Raw genomic sequence first — 16,351 nt, 5'->3', positions numbered from 1 at the left:
AGAGGTGCTTTTTGACCTCACTGTGAATCAGTTCATGGCGTTTTAACTCAGTTGATGTGATGAAGCTTCTCCCACATTCTTTACAGTATTTCAGTTTGTCTCCAGTGTGTCTACGTTGATGTTCTCTTAGGGTGTCTTGCCGACTGAAAGTTTTTCCACACAGGTCGCAATGAAAGTCTTTCCCACCACCATGGTGATGACAGGGTTGAGAACTGGATCCATCTGTGTCGCTCTGCTTCTAAACAAAGACACAAAGACAGTGTAAGTCAGTCCTTCAACATTTTTATCCTGAACGCCGCCTGAAATAAAGAGCATCTCTGCAGACATCCAATTACATTTTACTGTTTCAGTTAACACACTCAGTTTACTGGGCTGCAATAACTACAATACTACCATCATAATACTACAGTAATACTAAAATCATAACTGACATGAAAATCTGAATAATCACTCAAGAGCTGCTTGTCCATGCAGTAGAATTGCTAACATGCTAACACAGTTTAATGAGCAGAGTTGTTCCAAACAGTCAGGCTAAAATGACAAGATAACAATATAAATACATACCTCACAGTAACTGCACTTGTAGAGTCTCTTTCTGGTGTGGATCTGTTGGTGTCGTCTCAGGTAACGTGGAGCTTTAAAAGTCTTCTCACACAGGTCACATTTATAAGGTCCTCAGTGTGGGTAAACATGTGTTGTTTTAACTGTGTGTCTGTTATAAACTCTTTGCCACACAGTTCACAGCAGTACACATCATGTCTGGTGTGAATGTGTAGGTGTCTATTTCGGTGCCCTATGCGGATGAAAGTTTTTCCACAGATGTGACAGCTGAACGGTCTCTCTCCAGTGTGGATGAGCTGATGACATTTTCGATTATACTTCCCAATAATATCCTTCCCACACTCGTCACAGCTGTATTTTTTCCTCTCTCTTTCTTCTGTGAGGTTTGTCGGCCTCCTGAGAGCGCTGACTTCTCGCTCCATGTTGGTCCTGCAGTGACAGAGATACAAACAGAGGCAGTGAGTGAAATGCAGTCGTGGAACAAACTGAACCTTCAAACTCCCTCCATTAACACTAGTTTTAAACCTGAAGGTGGAGCGTGGCACCAAACACCTTAAAGGTCTCTTATCCCCACCTGCTGGTAGTTCTAACACATTACATCCAACCTGGTGTTAAAAATAATTCATGACTGTTTAAACACTAAAATCATGCCCATCCCTCCTGATTGTACACACACACACACACACACACACACACACACACACACACAGAGTTGTTGTTTCTATTACATATTTCTATAATTTTTATAGATTTTTACATAATTTACAGTTGCTCGTCTTCCGTCAAATACAATCACATAAAATATTATACAATAAAGTGGATTCAAGATATCCACATAATTTGGCTCTTATATCCACAGTGAGGTTTCACAATTAAAATATAAACAATCAAAAAAACAATAATAACAATAATAATATTATCAATAACATTGAGACACATTACACAAATATCAAAAACAAATCATCTCTTACAATATTTACAACAACTAAAAGTTCTGTAAATCGGCTTTTAAATGTTCATTGAAGTTTTGAATAGTTGCTAATTCTTTTAATTTTATAAGGCAATTTATTCCACTTGAAAGTTGCTCTAAATATAACAGTTTTACACAATGTTACTTTTAACTCGAGCATTTACTAAATTGCAGTTTGTTGAAAATCGTGTAATATCATTATGTATTTCATCTGGATACTGCAGCTGAGCAGAAATAAATGTGGTGTGTTTAACAGAATTGCGTTCTTTATGACTAAAAGTAAGCCATAGAATATTTGAGTCTGTACAGGAAACCAAGAAAGTTGATAATGCATTTTATCGATATTAGTATTAGAGATGGCACGATGACACTTTTTAATGTCCAATACCGATTCCGATCATTGCCAGAGCACCACTCCCTGCCATAAAGGACATCTACAGGAAGCGGTGTCTGAAAAGGGCTGGGAAAATCATCAAAGACCCCAGTCACCCATCACATGGACTCTTCACCCTCCTGCCCTCTGGGAGGCGCTACAGGAGCCTCCAGATTAAGACCACCAGGCACTGGAACAGCTTCTTCCCCACAGCTGTCAGACTCCTGAACTCTGCCTCCTGACATCTGACCCACGTTAAACTCATGGACTGAACATACACACACCCACAACCACCTACACACACACACACAATGGACAACTGTACCCTCAGACACACAATAATAACATGGACTGAACCACCACTCACAACCACTAGCACTTTATATAGCCTCTGTAGAAATTATCCACATATCTCACTTATCTTAACTGCACCACTGTATAATTCTGTATAAACAATCATTCTGTATAATACGATAATTTTTAATTGTACAACTGTTTATAACTTGCATATTTCCCATTTCTGTATAGCTTTATATCTCATATTTCTGTAGTTTTTCATATTTATATCCTGTTCATAGCTTGTACTCACTACAGGCTGTACATACTTATAGTTATAGCATATTCATAACATACTTCATACCGTGTACATTATAACATACCATAATAGACCCATTTCTGTAATATACTTACATATCTATATTATTGCTAATATACATTGTAATATATCTATATCATGGCTAAAGCACTTCTGGATGGAAGCAAACTGCATTTCGTTGCCCTGTACCTGTGACATGTGCAATGACAATAAAGTTGAATTCTATTCTATTCAAATATTTTATAGTTCAGCAACACACATCAATCTAATAAACTTAAACCTGCACCATCCTTCCTATTCTGGTATTTTAAAGAGTACTTATCAGAAATATTAAACAACCTAACTAATAGAGTTGCCAACTCCCAGCAAAAATCTCCCAGAACCACCCCCGCCCTCCACCTCATGATGCTTAATCGACGTAATCAACTTTAATTTAATGCACGTGTAAATCAAATGCACAGAAATAATCAATTATGTTTCTACAATAATTAAATAGATTCAACATCTTTCTTCAACAGAATTGCAGACTGCACAGATGGTACCTTCCCAAAGGAAAAAGGACTATAGCTTACCAGGGTGTAAATTAGACTTAATAGTTACCATATACAGTAATGGATTTCTATACATTTAATCAGATGACCACTTTAGTTGTAAGATTCAGATAATTATTTATTAAAAGTTAGTCCTTTAAATGAAATAACAAAGAAAAGTATTTTTTGTGCCTCCCTTTTCTTGTTAATGCCCTACCTGCCCCCTGGCAAAGCTTTGCTAGACCCGCCCCTGCACAGTTACAGCTCCCTGATATGATTGAGGAGCTAATGACGCTAACCCAGTCACAGTGGCAGTACCCCGACACGGTACTCCCTCTGTGAGTAGACTGCCCGGCTTCCAGCTGCTGCGGGCGGACAAGACGATAGACAGCGGTGAGAGGAAAGGAGGGGGGCTGGCAGTGTTTGTTAAAGACAGTTGTGGGACCCCTGGGCACATCGCTGTGAAAGAACAACTCTGCAACACCGACATTGAGCTATTAGCCGTTAGCATCCGTGGAGGCAGCCTGTGACACTCTGTGGTCCGCAGACTGCAAACGCAATCTCCGACAGCTCTTCTTCTAATATCAGGGGACTTTAATCATGTCTCGCTGGACTCCACACTGCCCACCTTCACCCAGTATGTGACCTGCCTCACCGTAGGCAATAAAACATTGTACTTAATGTATGCCAATGAAAAAGTGGCATACAGTTCATCACCTCTCCCTGCCCAGGGAAGATCTGATCGTAACCTAGTGTGCCTTCTCCCTGTGCGCAGCCCTTAGTGTGCACGGAGCCACTAATCACCCACGCAGTGCAGAGATGGTCCGCGGAGGGCATATAAATAAATAATGAAAGCAAATAAATGACAGTATGTTTTTTCTGAAACAAACGGAGACCTTAACTTTTATCAAAATCCTTGTGTGTTCAGTTTAAAGTAATACCACTGTATAATAGCTATCGAGAGGAGAAATATTTTACTGCTATTATTGGCTGCTATTTTTATAATCATCATTACCATTTCATTATTAATGGTGATGTTGCATGCAGATGCATTCAGATGTTCAAACATATTGGTATTATATTAGTCTTTATTACAGGTCCAGTTATAACCACTTCAAACTGTGGAGTTGAATCTATAATTTAAAGGCTTTTGAATGTTTTTATATTCTTACACTGAAGTCTTCAGTGGGTGAGAAACTGAGCTGCAGCAACAGGAAGTACATGTTTTTGAAGTTACATGCTTCTGCAGAAGTGAAACCGAAAGCAGAGTGAGTGCAAGCCAAAGAGTAGGGTGTTTATTATGCATTTATTGCGGATTAAGCCTTAAGTAGTTGTGTTAGATTGAAACAGTTGTTTTATATATTTTACATAAGTCAAGATCATTACACACAGGATGGCCTTAGCCTGGTTGCTTGAGTTGAGGTCAACTAAGGTGCAGAGAGCATCTGCGCACAGACAGACGAGACATACACACACATACAGACACAAATAGTGAGAGAGGTCACGACACGTACGCAGTACACAGCATGCACGCGCCCCCGCACGTGCACGCACACACAAATTAGATAGACTCATTTAGTAGGTAAGAGTGAATCATGTTTTGCTTGCGACTGCAAAGTTGTGCATGAGTGACAGTTTGTGCAGAACGTGGACCTGATGTTCCAGAAGATAAGCCTGGGCAGGATGGAGACAGGAAGCATCTGCCTTCGACGCGAAGATGATGTTCTTTTAAACTATGTTAAAAGTCATTGTGGTTTTGAGTTGACGTATGCTGTATTGTGTCTGAGAGGGGGGGGGAGCAGTATCACCCCAACCCTATAAAACCTTTGTTTTGACTATTGTAAGTTAGTTCGACGCTGAAATCTGCACAGCGGTCGGACTCACACATGTGTTCATTAAAATGCCGTCTAATTTGCACCCGGCTGGATCTGTGGTTATTTTGAATTCCTCCTCAACATTTTTGAACCTTAACATAGCCCTCAAATTTAATAATGTTAACAGTATCTCAGGAATATTTTGCCCCTTCAACATGAATTAAAAAAATAGATATGCAGTTTTGAATCAGACCTGCATGTTCGTTTCCTGAAAAGTGATGTAAATAAATAATCTCAAGAACATGAAATAATTGTTTCCATGTAAACTGGAGATGTCCTTGTCAATGTCATCAGAGTACTCTGGAAGTCTTACACGAATTTGAAACATAACACCAGAGAGTGGCACATGACAGCGTTGCACATGACATAACTAGTTTACCTGTATGACATGAAGTAATTAAAAAAAAAGAATCCATGTAACTTGGTTATGGCTTCTTTCTGATAACTGTAGATACAAATCGGCTGCAGTGTGCATTATCTTGACAAAAGTATAAGATACTGAACCCGCTGATATGATGTGGTGGAGGAATACAAATACCTGGACACCCACATATATACATTTGCTGGACTGGAAGGTCAAAACAGAGGCTGCACACAAGCAGTGGATGGGCAGGCGGGTTTTTGAGAACAAGCTTGTGTGTGCACCAAAATGTTAATGACAGGTGTTCTGTCAGTTCAGGTGAGTGCAGTGCACTTTAATGTGTTCTTCTTGGATCAGGAGAGCAAGCTCTGTGATTGGCCGCGCTTCAGAAGCTGTGGTGGAGAGGAAGTGAGTGAACAAACTACCATGCATCATGGATATTCCTCTCAATCCACCTCACCAGGTACTTCTCTAAAAGTGTGACTCAGGTCTGTTGCCCCAAAGGATACAGGAAATGCACTGATTTCCATGACAGAATCGTGTCTGTTTAAGGCTCCATGATGATAACTTTCCTGTGAGCGTTTGAAGATAACTGACATCATGGCTTTTAGCCTCATTGTTTCTGCAAAGAGATTTCTCCAGTCACTGAATCTTTTGATAAAATATATTTTTTATGCCTCTAGAGGATGGAATATTTTAAGACTTTACAACTTTACACTTGGGAACATTATTCTGAAATTGTTGCACAATTTGTTAATGGAGTTTTTTTGCAGATTGATCGACCTCTGCCCACATTTCCTCCAGAGCAACTCTGCTTCTCTAAGATGCTCTTTTAATATCTAATCATGTAACTGACCTGTTACTTTTAAAATATCCCTGCAGCCGTTTCTTTTTAGTACCACTTTTCCCAGCCTTCTCTTGCCCCATCCCAACTGTTTTGAAACATATTGCTGCCATCAAATTAAAATGGACTTATTTTTAACGACGTAGTCTTGGTGTAAACATTTGACATGTTTTCTATGTTCTACTGTGAACAAACTTTGCCTTTGACATTTGCAAATCACTGCTTGCTCTTTTTTTATTCACATTTTACACTCGAGTCCAGTATTTTCAGAACTATGTTTGTACAAAGCAAAACATAATGTGCTCAATAATGTTAACACTTTTTCTCTGCTGTGAACTGTCACAACATCAAACACACGCTAAACCACTTTATATCTACTACACTATACTGAGCCACTTTTTTATTTTTTAATTATTTACTGTCACTGCTTTATAGTTGTATTTATCAATATCAACAGCTGTAACTTTTAGATTAATCAAGTTGACTTTATCGAGATTCAGCTTCAGTTGTAAACTTTCCATTTCACAACTTCCATCTTACACACTTTAAAAATCACTCAACATTTTTTATTGTCAGTGTCACACAGCTCGTTCTTGTATCTCCACTACTCAATGGTACATAGTAAACACGTATTATAACTTTTCACATTATATGTATCCAGTCACCTAGATATTTTGAAGTCTTTCCACTTGCTGCTATTATGTTTCAGTCAATAATTGAACTGTCTCAGTGATATGTGGAGTCCAGAAAGTATATTAAGCCAGTGATGAGTTCAATACCATGACTCCCTCTGGTGCCACTTAGTGGATTAAATAGTTCTACCACTTGCTCCATCATCGGTCCGTCCAGAGTAAATTCAATGTCTGGCACAGTAGTCCTCTCGGGCCAGTCGACCAGCAATCCCAGCTCATCTGTACCATGAGCACCACCACCAGAGTCAGTACCTGAGCCCTGAGCAGCAGTCGTCTCACTCTCAGTGGCTGTCACACTACCATCAGCTGTCCCACCAATAGTCCCAGCAGCAGCAGCTGCTCTAGTCTGAAAGATGTCCTGCATGGCAGTTGAGACTCGGCCCTGTTGCTGGAGGCTGCCTCGGACAAAAATCTGTAATGGGCTCAAGTGTCTCTCTGTCCGCAAGCCATGATTGTTCCACTGTTGAGTGAAGTCTTTCAAATCTCTGTTGATCCTTGGGAGATAGATGTAATGGAGAGCCCAAAGGTGCATTTCATTGTCAATGTCAATGATGCCTTCCTCCTCCAGGTGGTGAAATAAGTCACAGTAGACATTGGTCATTCCTCGCCACAGATCACCTCAGAGCCTCTCAGTTCTCTGATTATGGGTACTCCTTCCTCTTAGGGCACTTCCACGATCAAAGCCTCTGAAAATGTTCATCATCAGGCAGACAGCGTTGTTTTCCCCTCCTCTGTCTGTCCGGACCCTCGAGGGTACACCATAGGATACCACAGCTCTGATGAAACTTGATAAAACGGTACTGCTACGGTTGTTGTTTGAGGCATGAAGGAAGACCACAAGACGACTGTATCCATCAATAGCCCCATCAATGACTATCCTCCACCTAAAACCGTGGTCCATAAGAAGAAAAATCTTATTTCTGCTTTGTTATTGAAACAATAGAAAACACACTCTTAATTGATTTACATGTGACTATTGCATGTCAAGTTTGAATTTTTCTCTGTATGTTGCTTGCGCTGTCTGTGTTCTCTCCTCTTTCCCTTTAAACATAACCAGTTGTGTTAGAGGACTGCCCATCCCAGGGCCTGGCTCTATTGGACGTGTCTTACTGTTCAACAATTATATTTGATGTAATGCTGAATTTCACTTTGGTCAAAATAGGTGTTCAACAAATCAGTGTGGTTGGTTACCTTATCAGCTTGTGATTTCCATCAATGTGCCACAATGAGTTTGGACCTGCAACCTGATATGTTCTTCGTTCTGGTCTCCGCAAAACTGCTCTAAGGGCAGCTGCTACAGGATTCATCCGTAACATGCTTGCTCGAACCCTCCTTCGCTGTACACGTAGTCCATGTACTCGCAGGGAGGCTCTGACAGCCTCAGGACCAGTTTGTTCACTGCCAGCGACAATGTCCTGCACATGTTCATCCAAGGCACTGTCAGTCAGTTCCGCATACATTGATGCACGGGTGAAATGATACTGTCTGAAATCAGACAAAAAAACATGAGTGATTTATCACTACCATAACAACACACTTCATTACTTGACTAGTGGTGCACATTCAAATATACAATTTTTTACAATTTCACAATACCATTTAATCTGAATAAACAGTGAGTGTGTGTCACAAAGAACTGAAAGTCACACTGGTTTGAAAAGTCACTGACCGCAGACGTCTTCAAATTGTACGAAGTGAAACACTCAAAATATCAGCCATCTGAGGTGCAGTGAATCCACATGACTTCAGGAATGAAAGCTGCTCCCGAGTGATAAGGAAAAGGGATCTTCCTCTACCTCTGTTGAAAACCACTGGTGCCTGGTATCCAAAAGAGCCTGAAAATATATAAGCGTTTGGTGTATTTGGAAAATAGGTTAAGACAGAGTCATAATTAATTTCACACTTTTGATGAGTCAAGGAATCGACACAATATGTGCTTACCTTGTTGGCCATGCTGAGTAGACAGTTCGACCTCCTGATTTAATTCAGCCAAGTCACGCAGAAGTTGATCTGCCGCAGTTACATTGATCAGTCTTCCTCTTGCCCACCGAAGGCTTCTCTGCACTGTCTCCAACCTCAAAGATATCAAAAAATTACTTCTTAATTCATGTTATATTCTCAGGCCATATTCCCCTTAAACATTTTATGCAAGTTTAAATGTTAAATGTTTTCGATCTTGCTTTGATCATACCTCCTTAACGCTAACTGTAGCACATCTGGCCCAACATCGTCCATCAGCAGCTGCCGTGTACAGTCATTAAGAATGTTCTTGCACCTTGAGATGAAAATCCTCCAGGCCATACTTTGTAATGGTCTGGTTGAGTCACAACTATTTTTCCACAGTGCCTGCTCTACTCGGGGTGCTGGCTGCTCTACTTCATCACTCCACCGAGGATCACCACCTGAGACAAATCAAGCCAGCTGTATTTAAGACCACCGTTCACAACCAGTCTTTGCCATATTATCTGTTAACCTATGTTAGTTATTGGCCTCACGTTGCTCAAAGCTCTAGTACTTACCTCTCTGTTCATGTCTTCTTAGTTACTTCCTGGACAACCTTTCACACTCGCAATAGCCTCACTCCCCTGGACACGGATCTCCATTTGCTCCTCAACAGCTGATAACCTCTCACTCCTTTTTATCCATTCGTGCATTACTCCACCTGCAAACAAGTAAGACTGTTCAGACTGCCTATTTGGATCTTTTCTGAACTTCTTCCAAGACCCTCCTGACTCTGCTCTCCCTCTGTTGCAGTACCTGTAGAGGCTATGCCTACACTTGAAGCCACTGAAGTGTTTGGTGGCAGGGGTGAGGCAATGTAACTGTTATGAATTAAACTTGTAACAACTCAAGCTATACTTGTCTTGTACGGTTAAGATTGTTTTTGTATTCATCAGTTTTATTTGCTTGTCTTTGTCCAATGTCATTTATCATAACAGCACAGAGTTTACAAACTGCTTGTTCTGACCAAAAACCCCTGGCTTGAGTTACGTTTATCTTAAATACATTTCCATAAACACACCATATGTAAAAACACAAAAGGTGACTCGTAGCAGCACACATAAGGTAACAATACAAAAATGGGTCCCACAGTGCTGCTCCACCATCAACTCTCACACCACTGTTTCACTTGCCGAGCTCCGGCAGCCACAGATCATGTTACTGTTCCCTCGAGTATGAACTACCGTAGTCCATGTTCACAGCATTTTGCTCCTAGTTGTAGAACTCAAAGTTAACATTCATGCATTCTAGCCTTGTTTTTAATTTTACCTTTTGCATCACATACACATACTTGTCTGTTTTTTTCTATTTTATTACTATATTTATATTTCTATTGTACAGCACTTTGGTCTAACAGGTGTGTTTTTAAAGTGCTATATAAATAAATGATGATGATGATGATGATGATGATGTAAAGAACGTTTTCTGTTAACTTCACTCTGAGCCTGCGCTCGAATCTGCTCCTGAGTGCACTTCATGTTTCTCTAGAGCTGGGCGATATAAGATTTTTTCATATCACGATATGTTTTTTTCATTTCAGGCGATAACGATATATATCACGATATAAGCCAAATAACTATATTTGTAAGATTTAAATGTGCCGTTGCTCACAAGTAAAATGTGAAATAATTAGCAGCTTGTTTTAATTAAAATATTTATTTCCCATAATAAGTTCAACAGGGTAGATGTACTTAAGGAACATGAGACTTCAGTTTCAGATAAAGGCAAACATTGTAAACTACACAAAAGGCAGCCGCTAAAGCGTTTAAGTTTCAAAATAGAACAAACAAAACAGACCACTAAATTGTCAATTCCAGTTAGAAACAAAATTTTAATTCTAAAAATAAATCTTAGGTCGTTTTACAGAAGAACAGACAAAATTGACTAACTTTTGTCAATATCAAATAAACTGAGAACTAAAAGGAAATTCTCAGGCTACGTCCACACGTACACGGGTATTTTTGAAAACGGAGATTTTCCGTTTTCGTTTTAAAAAATAATCCCGTCCACACGTAAACGCAGAAATGAAGGAAAACGCTGCTAGGAACATGCCAAAGCAACAGGTGGCGATATATTCCTAACCGTGTAGAAATGTTGGCCAATCAGAAGTCTAGAAGCCTCGGTAGGAAATAGTAAACAAAGATGGGGCATAGAAACAGAACCGAGTCATATGTGTGGAGGGACAGTAACTATGTGTGTATATGTAAGCATTTAAACACTGCAGAGAGTACAATTAACAGTAACAGTATTGTAGAAATTCATTTCACCGAAACAATAACGTGGCGCACAGTGTGACGTCAAAAAAGGCGTACACCTTTGACGCTGCGTTTTCTCCGTTTTTCTTGTCCACACGTAAATGCAAAAACGGAGTTTTCGAAAATATCCACCCTGGCAGGCGTTTTTAGAAATCTCCGTTTTCAGTGACTGAAAACGCCGTTTACGTGTGGACGAAAGGTGCAAACGCATAGAAAAATCTGCGTTTTCAAAAATACCCGGGTACGTGTGGACGTAGCATCAATCTCTCCTTGTTGTATAGCTTAGCTTTTCAAACAGTTTTAACAGTTACTTTAGTCTGACAAAAGCCGAATGACGAATTAGCGCTTTCAGTCAGAGATTGAGCATGCACCGGTTTATTGTATTTCCAGACTTGCTTTCGGCACAATTTACAGTGCGCGCTACTCTGTTTTTTGTCAGACTTGAAATAGCCGAAATACCTTCACACTACGGAACTTCTGTGGCCCTTCCGTTTGACAATCTCTCCAGCATTGGAACCATCATCTGCTTTTTCTTCGGTAACCTTCGCTCACGCTCTCGGTTGATTTTTCTCTAGTCGGCAAACTCATTTCCTTCATTACCTGGGCGGCCCGGCTGCAAAAACAAATACACATGTGCGCCTTGGGGCTTGTGCTGTACGTAACAAGTCATGTGACGTGACGCTGCGGCTGTGATTGGTTCGGCTCTGCGCTACTTAATTTGGATTGGCTGTTCTTTTTTTTTTTTTTTTTTTTTTTAAGAGGACAAGAGAGATGAGGTCTATCGCAATAGTTTAATTTTTCTATCGAGAAAAAGTTATTTCGCAATACATATCGTTATCGTTTTATCGCCCAGCTCTATGTTTCTCGTTGTTTAAGGAAGAGAGTTCGATTATAGTCTTACTCATTCACAGTGAGACGATAGTTGTAGGACATAACCTGCTTGCTGGCGTTTTTTCATAGACAAACTTGGACTATATTAGAAATCTATATATTACTGTGATCCTACAAAGACAAGAATTTCAATTATTACTTTCAACAGGTTTATATATTTAAATAAATCAAAAATTCCATGTTAGTCTTATGAAAAATGTGACTGAGCACTTTTGGAAACAATCTGTCATCACTTTAAGTATTGAGACTGTGAACAGTTACAGAATACATCTGAAATAAATGGCAGATTCTAACAGGTTATAGTTCTGTTAATAGAGCTTTTGAATCTATGCTTCATACATATTCCTATCTTTAATAACAGTATGTCAACGATGTCAACCAACATTTTCATATTTCAAACACACACCCAAGTTAAAAATTTGAATCTCCACATCTTCTACTCTGCATATCTGAAAAATCAGTTTTGATAATGTTACAATTCCATTGTCAAATGTTCCCATCTATGTTATTCATCTTTGTTTATTTTAAATGCTGTCATTAGTTTTTATTTTTTTTCCAACTTATTAACAAAATGAACATGGTCTACATTGTTTTGTTCACTTGAATAAAATGACATTTTTGTATCGTACTCTGGGTTCTTGAAGACCACGCTGTCTTTTAACTTTATTCTTTATTTTCTGCATATACTGTTCTTTATTCATTTCTTTACTCTTTGAGGCTGTTCTCCTGCCATTCTGTGTTCCCAGTGCAAAGTCTGCATTTCTGTGTCCTATCTTTAGTTGGTTACTGCTTTATATTGTTGACCTCTAGTCTTTTGTGCACTTGCTTTTGCTTCCGCTGGTCATACTTGTTTGATTCAATTCACCTGTGTCTTGTTTCTCCCAGCTGCGTCCTCTCTCCCTAATCAATATTATTATCTCTCTTCACTGCAGATTTGCCGCACTCATATTTAAGGTCAGTTTTCAGTTCATGGATTTTGTCTTTCAGTCTGCAGTGTCGGGTTTACTGATAGCTTAACAGTCTCATGTGGCTCTTTGTATACCCCACTGTATTACTAAATCCTGGTATTGTAGATACAACTGTACATGCGTTTAAAAAGGCACATGCGTGCTTATCAGGATGGACATCAAAAGCTGAAAATTCGGAACATCTGTCACGATCTAATTCAGATGAGTTTACTGAAATTGCAACTTGGTGTTGCACTATGACTTCATGGTTTGACAGTCTGTTAATCCTGCTTACTGGAAAAAGGCTCTTGGGATAATTACTCGGCTGTAGAGATAAATGACTAAGTTTCTCCCATTGAACATATTGTATTATATGCAGCACTTATGCACAACCTCACCGGAAAAATCAATGCGCAGTTACGTGGCTCTAATATTAGAGCCACGTAATCAATGGTGGCCAAGGCGACGGCAAGGCTAAGGCTAGCTTTGTAACGGAATATAACAAAAGTATGAAACGAAAATGTGTTCTTTGTTGCTGGACTGTAAGATGAAAGTAGACACAATTTCGGGCTCCTACATTTTGTCCGAAAATGTAAATTAATGAGTTTTTTACTGTACTGGAAATAAGAATAGAAGAAAATGTATTCATTCTTACCTTATACTAATCGTGGTGAAGACCAGTGCAGGAACTGATGCCTTCTCGGGTGAATTCCGCTGAGAGTAAACGTAATGTCCCGCTCTACTGTACAAGACTGGTGAATGGTTACCTGGAGGGATGTACCACTGTGAAAGGGGTGCTACGGAATAGTCCAAGTGATCGCTGCTTTAATTTCCCGGTCAACTATACATAAATTGCACGTCGACATGAAATAAAAAGCATTCTGTCATTTATTTGCTTGATTATGCCCTCCGCGAAGCATCTCTGCACTGCGTGGGTGATTAGTGGCTCCGTGCACACTAAGTGCTGCACACAGGGACAAGGCACACTAGGTTATGATCAGATCTTCCCTGGGCAGGGAGGTGATGAACTGTATGCCACTTTTTCATTGGCATACATTAAGTACAATGTTTTATTGACTACGATGGGGCAGGTCACATACTGGGTGAAGGTGGGCAGTGTGGAGTCCAGCGAGACATGATTAAAGTCCCCTGATATTAGAAGAAGAGCTCCCGGAGATTGCGTTTGCAGTCTGCGGACCACAGAGTGCCACAGGCTGCCTCCACGGATGCTAACGGCTAATAGCTCAATGTCTGTGTTGCAGAGTTGATCTTTCACAGCAATGTGCCCAGGGGTCCCACAACTGTCTTTAACAAACACTGCCAGCCCCCCTCCTTTCCTCTCACCGCTGTCTATCGTCCTGTCCGCCCGCAGCATCTGGAAACCGGCAGCTCCACACTCATGTCCGGAGTTTGCGGTGTTAGCCAGGACTCCGTTAGCATCATAATGCTACACTGCGGTAGCGCAGCGCTAATAGCTGATCCCTCAAGTAAACAAGCGACCCATGCGCCACAAAGTTAAGGTCTTGTTACAGTAAAAGCATTCCGTCGTTTGCTTGTTTGATCATGCTTTAAACACATCAAAATGCATAGTGGGTAACAAGCACTGGTACCGAATAAGCAATCACTTAGCAGCAAGGTGAATCGGTGATGCATTAGTGTGGTCTGCACTTCCTCTTCTTTGATTGGGTGAAATGAGTTGAAAGTAATTGGATGAGGGAACCATGGGGCGTGCCCTGCATAATTTCAATAAAACGCCGTTTTAAACGCCGTTACAGCTGGCACAGAACGCCGTAAAAACCGCTGTTTTTATGCATCTTTGAACGGCGTTTCCTGCCGAGTGGCGTAAAAAACGGCGTTTCCGTGTGTCTTTGAACGCCGCTTTTTACGTCACTCGGATGGTGCGTTCAGGGCGCCATGTGAGAGTCGGAAAAAACAGCGTTTGTCGAAACAGAACGCCGTTTTTTTCGGCGTTTTGAAAAATTAAACGGCGTTTTTTACGCCATTTCTTAACCAAACGCGTTAGAAAAGTGGCGATTTTTGGCACTGATGGCTTGCCATACGGTCTTCTCTCACAGAGAGCAACAGAAAACTTCATTCAGAAAACTTCGAAAAACTCGAGATTGACTGAACTCAGTTCAAAGTTACTTTGGCACTTACCTTTAGATGTGAGAGGTAGTGATAGTCCGGTTGAAGCTGACGCTCTGGTGCGTGTGTCAAAAAGATCAACACGCTGCTTCAGAAGCACTGTGTCGAGGCTTGATTCGTTTGGCCAGAGTCACGTGATTACTGACGTCTGAAGTTTAATTTAGAACGTACTTTTTTTCTTCTTCTTTTTTTTAAAAGTTGGACGAGCATCTTGACTTTTGGTCTTTGGATATTAACAGTCCTGGGTATGTGACTTCTTGTTTAACAGAAATGTTACAGATAGCATTTGCAGTGCAGCGCTTAATTGCTAGTAACTGACATTTTTTAGATTTAGACATAAACCAGATGCCTCAGAGAAATCACTAATAACCAGGGGCGGATCTAGAGAAATTTTCTTGGGGTGGCATGAGGGTGGCAAAGAAATCAAATGGGGTGGCAAAATCAAAGCCTTTTTTTCCAAACACATATGCAGGTGGTTACATATGGTTGTAATGATTCAAATGCAGTAAGTACACACGTTTTTCATATAAATATAGTCTCTAACTTAATTATTGTCTGTAGCCCACATAAAACACGTGAGTTTCTATTTTATGTACTGTATAGCCTGTATAATAAATAAATATGTTGCCCAATCAGTATAGAATCCAGAAAATTACACAACAACGTGCGGTTTATTTACAAACACAAGTCAAACTTAAGTTTCACACTGTTTTTTGTTAGAAAACAATCACATTGTTACATGCTTAAATTACACAAAATGTCAGAAATCTGCACTGTCATGAATGAAAATTTAAACCTAATTTTTCATGATTTGTTGGATTAACCTTCTGAGGTCCGAAATACAACCGGCCATTTTTGACTCCTTTTGAGTTTATGTTTGTATTTCACCCTCAGATTGTTTCATTTTATTTTTTTCCCCTTGCCTTGTTTGGTATCACCCTGGGGCGCCTCTGTCAGTGCGCCCCAGGGTGGCTGTGGCTACAATGTAGCTTGCCATCACCAGTGTGTGAATGGGTGAATGACTGGTTGTGTAAAGCGCTTTGAGGTCCTTAGGGACTAGTAAAGCGCTATACAAATACAGGCCATTTACCATTTTCAGCGCAACTGAATTTAGTTTTTTTTTCTTCTTTTTTTTTTCGCTGACATACTGCATTAGTATTACTGATCTGAAATCACAAAAAGAAATTTAAATCCTAGTAATATTTTTTTACTGTAAAAAAGCCACAGACATGTTGAGTCAATTTTTATAACTTGAAATGCAAATATAAAATGTACATTTTGTAAACATATACTGTCACAGGCTGCAATGGCA

General features: G+C 40.0%; 1 protein-coding gene and 1 long non-coding RNA gene across 5 annotated transcripts in view; both read right to left on the bottom strand.

Annotated features, from left to right (window-relative positions):
• The window catches only part of LOC109199679 (eotaxin), a 367,879-nt gene that overhangs the window by 327,268 nt on the left and 24,260 nt on the right, over window positions 1-16,351 (bottom strand). The gene's annotated exons all lie outside the window — the stretch shown is intronic.
• On the bottom strand, window positions 6,325-15,133 carry LOC106097802 (uncharacterized). Of its 3 annotated transcripts, XR_002059985.2 has the most exons (8): window positions 15,052-15,133; window positions 13,550-13,661; window positions 9,320-9,462; window positions 8,992-9,202; window positions 8,742-8,875; window positions 8,470-8,635; window positions 7,992-8,285; window positions 6,325-7,684 (listed from the first exon to the last, which is right to left on the bottom strand). It is a non-coding gene; the product is annotated as an uncharacterized LOC106097802 (long non-coding RNA). The 3 variants fall into 3 exon arrangements; XR_002059986.2 differs by lacking the exon at window positions 13,550-13,661 and having other exon boundaries at window positions 15,052-15,067; XR_002059984.2 differs by lacking the exon at window positions 15,052-15,133 and having other exon boundaries at window positions 13,550-14,958.

The sequence above is a fragment of the Oreochromis niloticus genome, unplaced genomic scaffold, assembly GCF_001858045.2.
Source record: "Oreochromis niloticus isolate F11D_XX unplaced genomic scaffold, O_niloticus_UMD_NMBU tig00000795_pilon, whole genome shotgun sequence".
NCBI lineage: Eukaryota > Metazoa > Chordata > Actinopteri > Cichliformes > Cichlidae > Oreochromis > Oreochromis niloticus.
The sequence above is the reverse complement of the archived record's forward strand: the minus strand, read 5'-3'. Positions and strand labels throughout refer to the sequence as shown.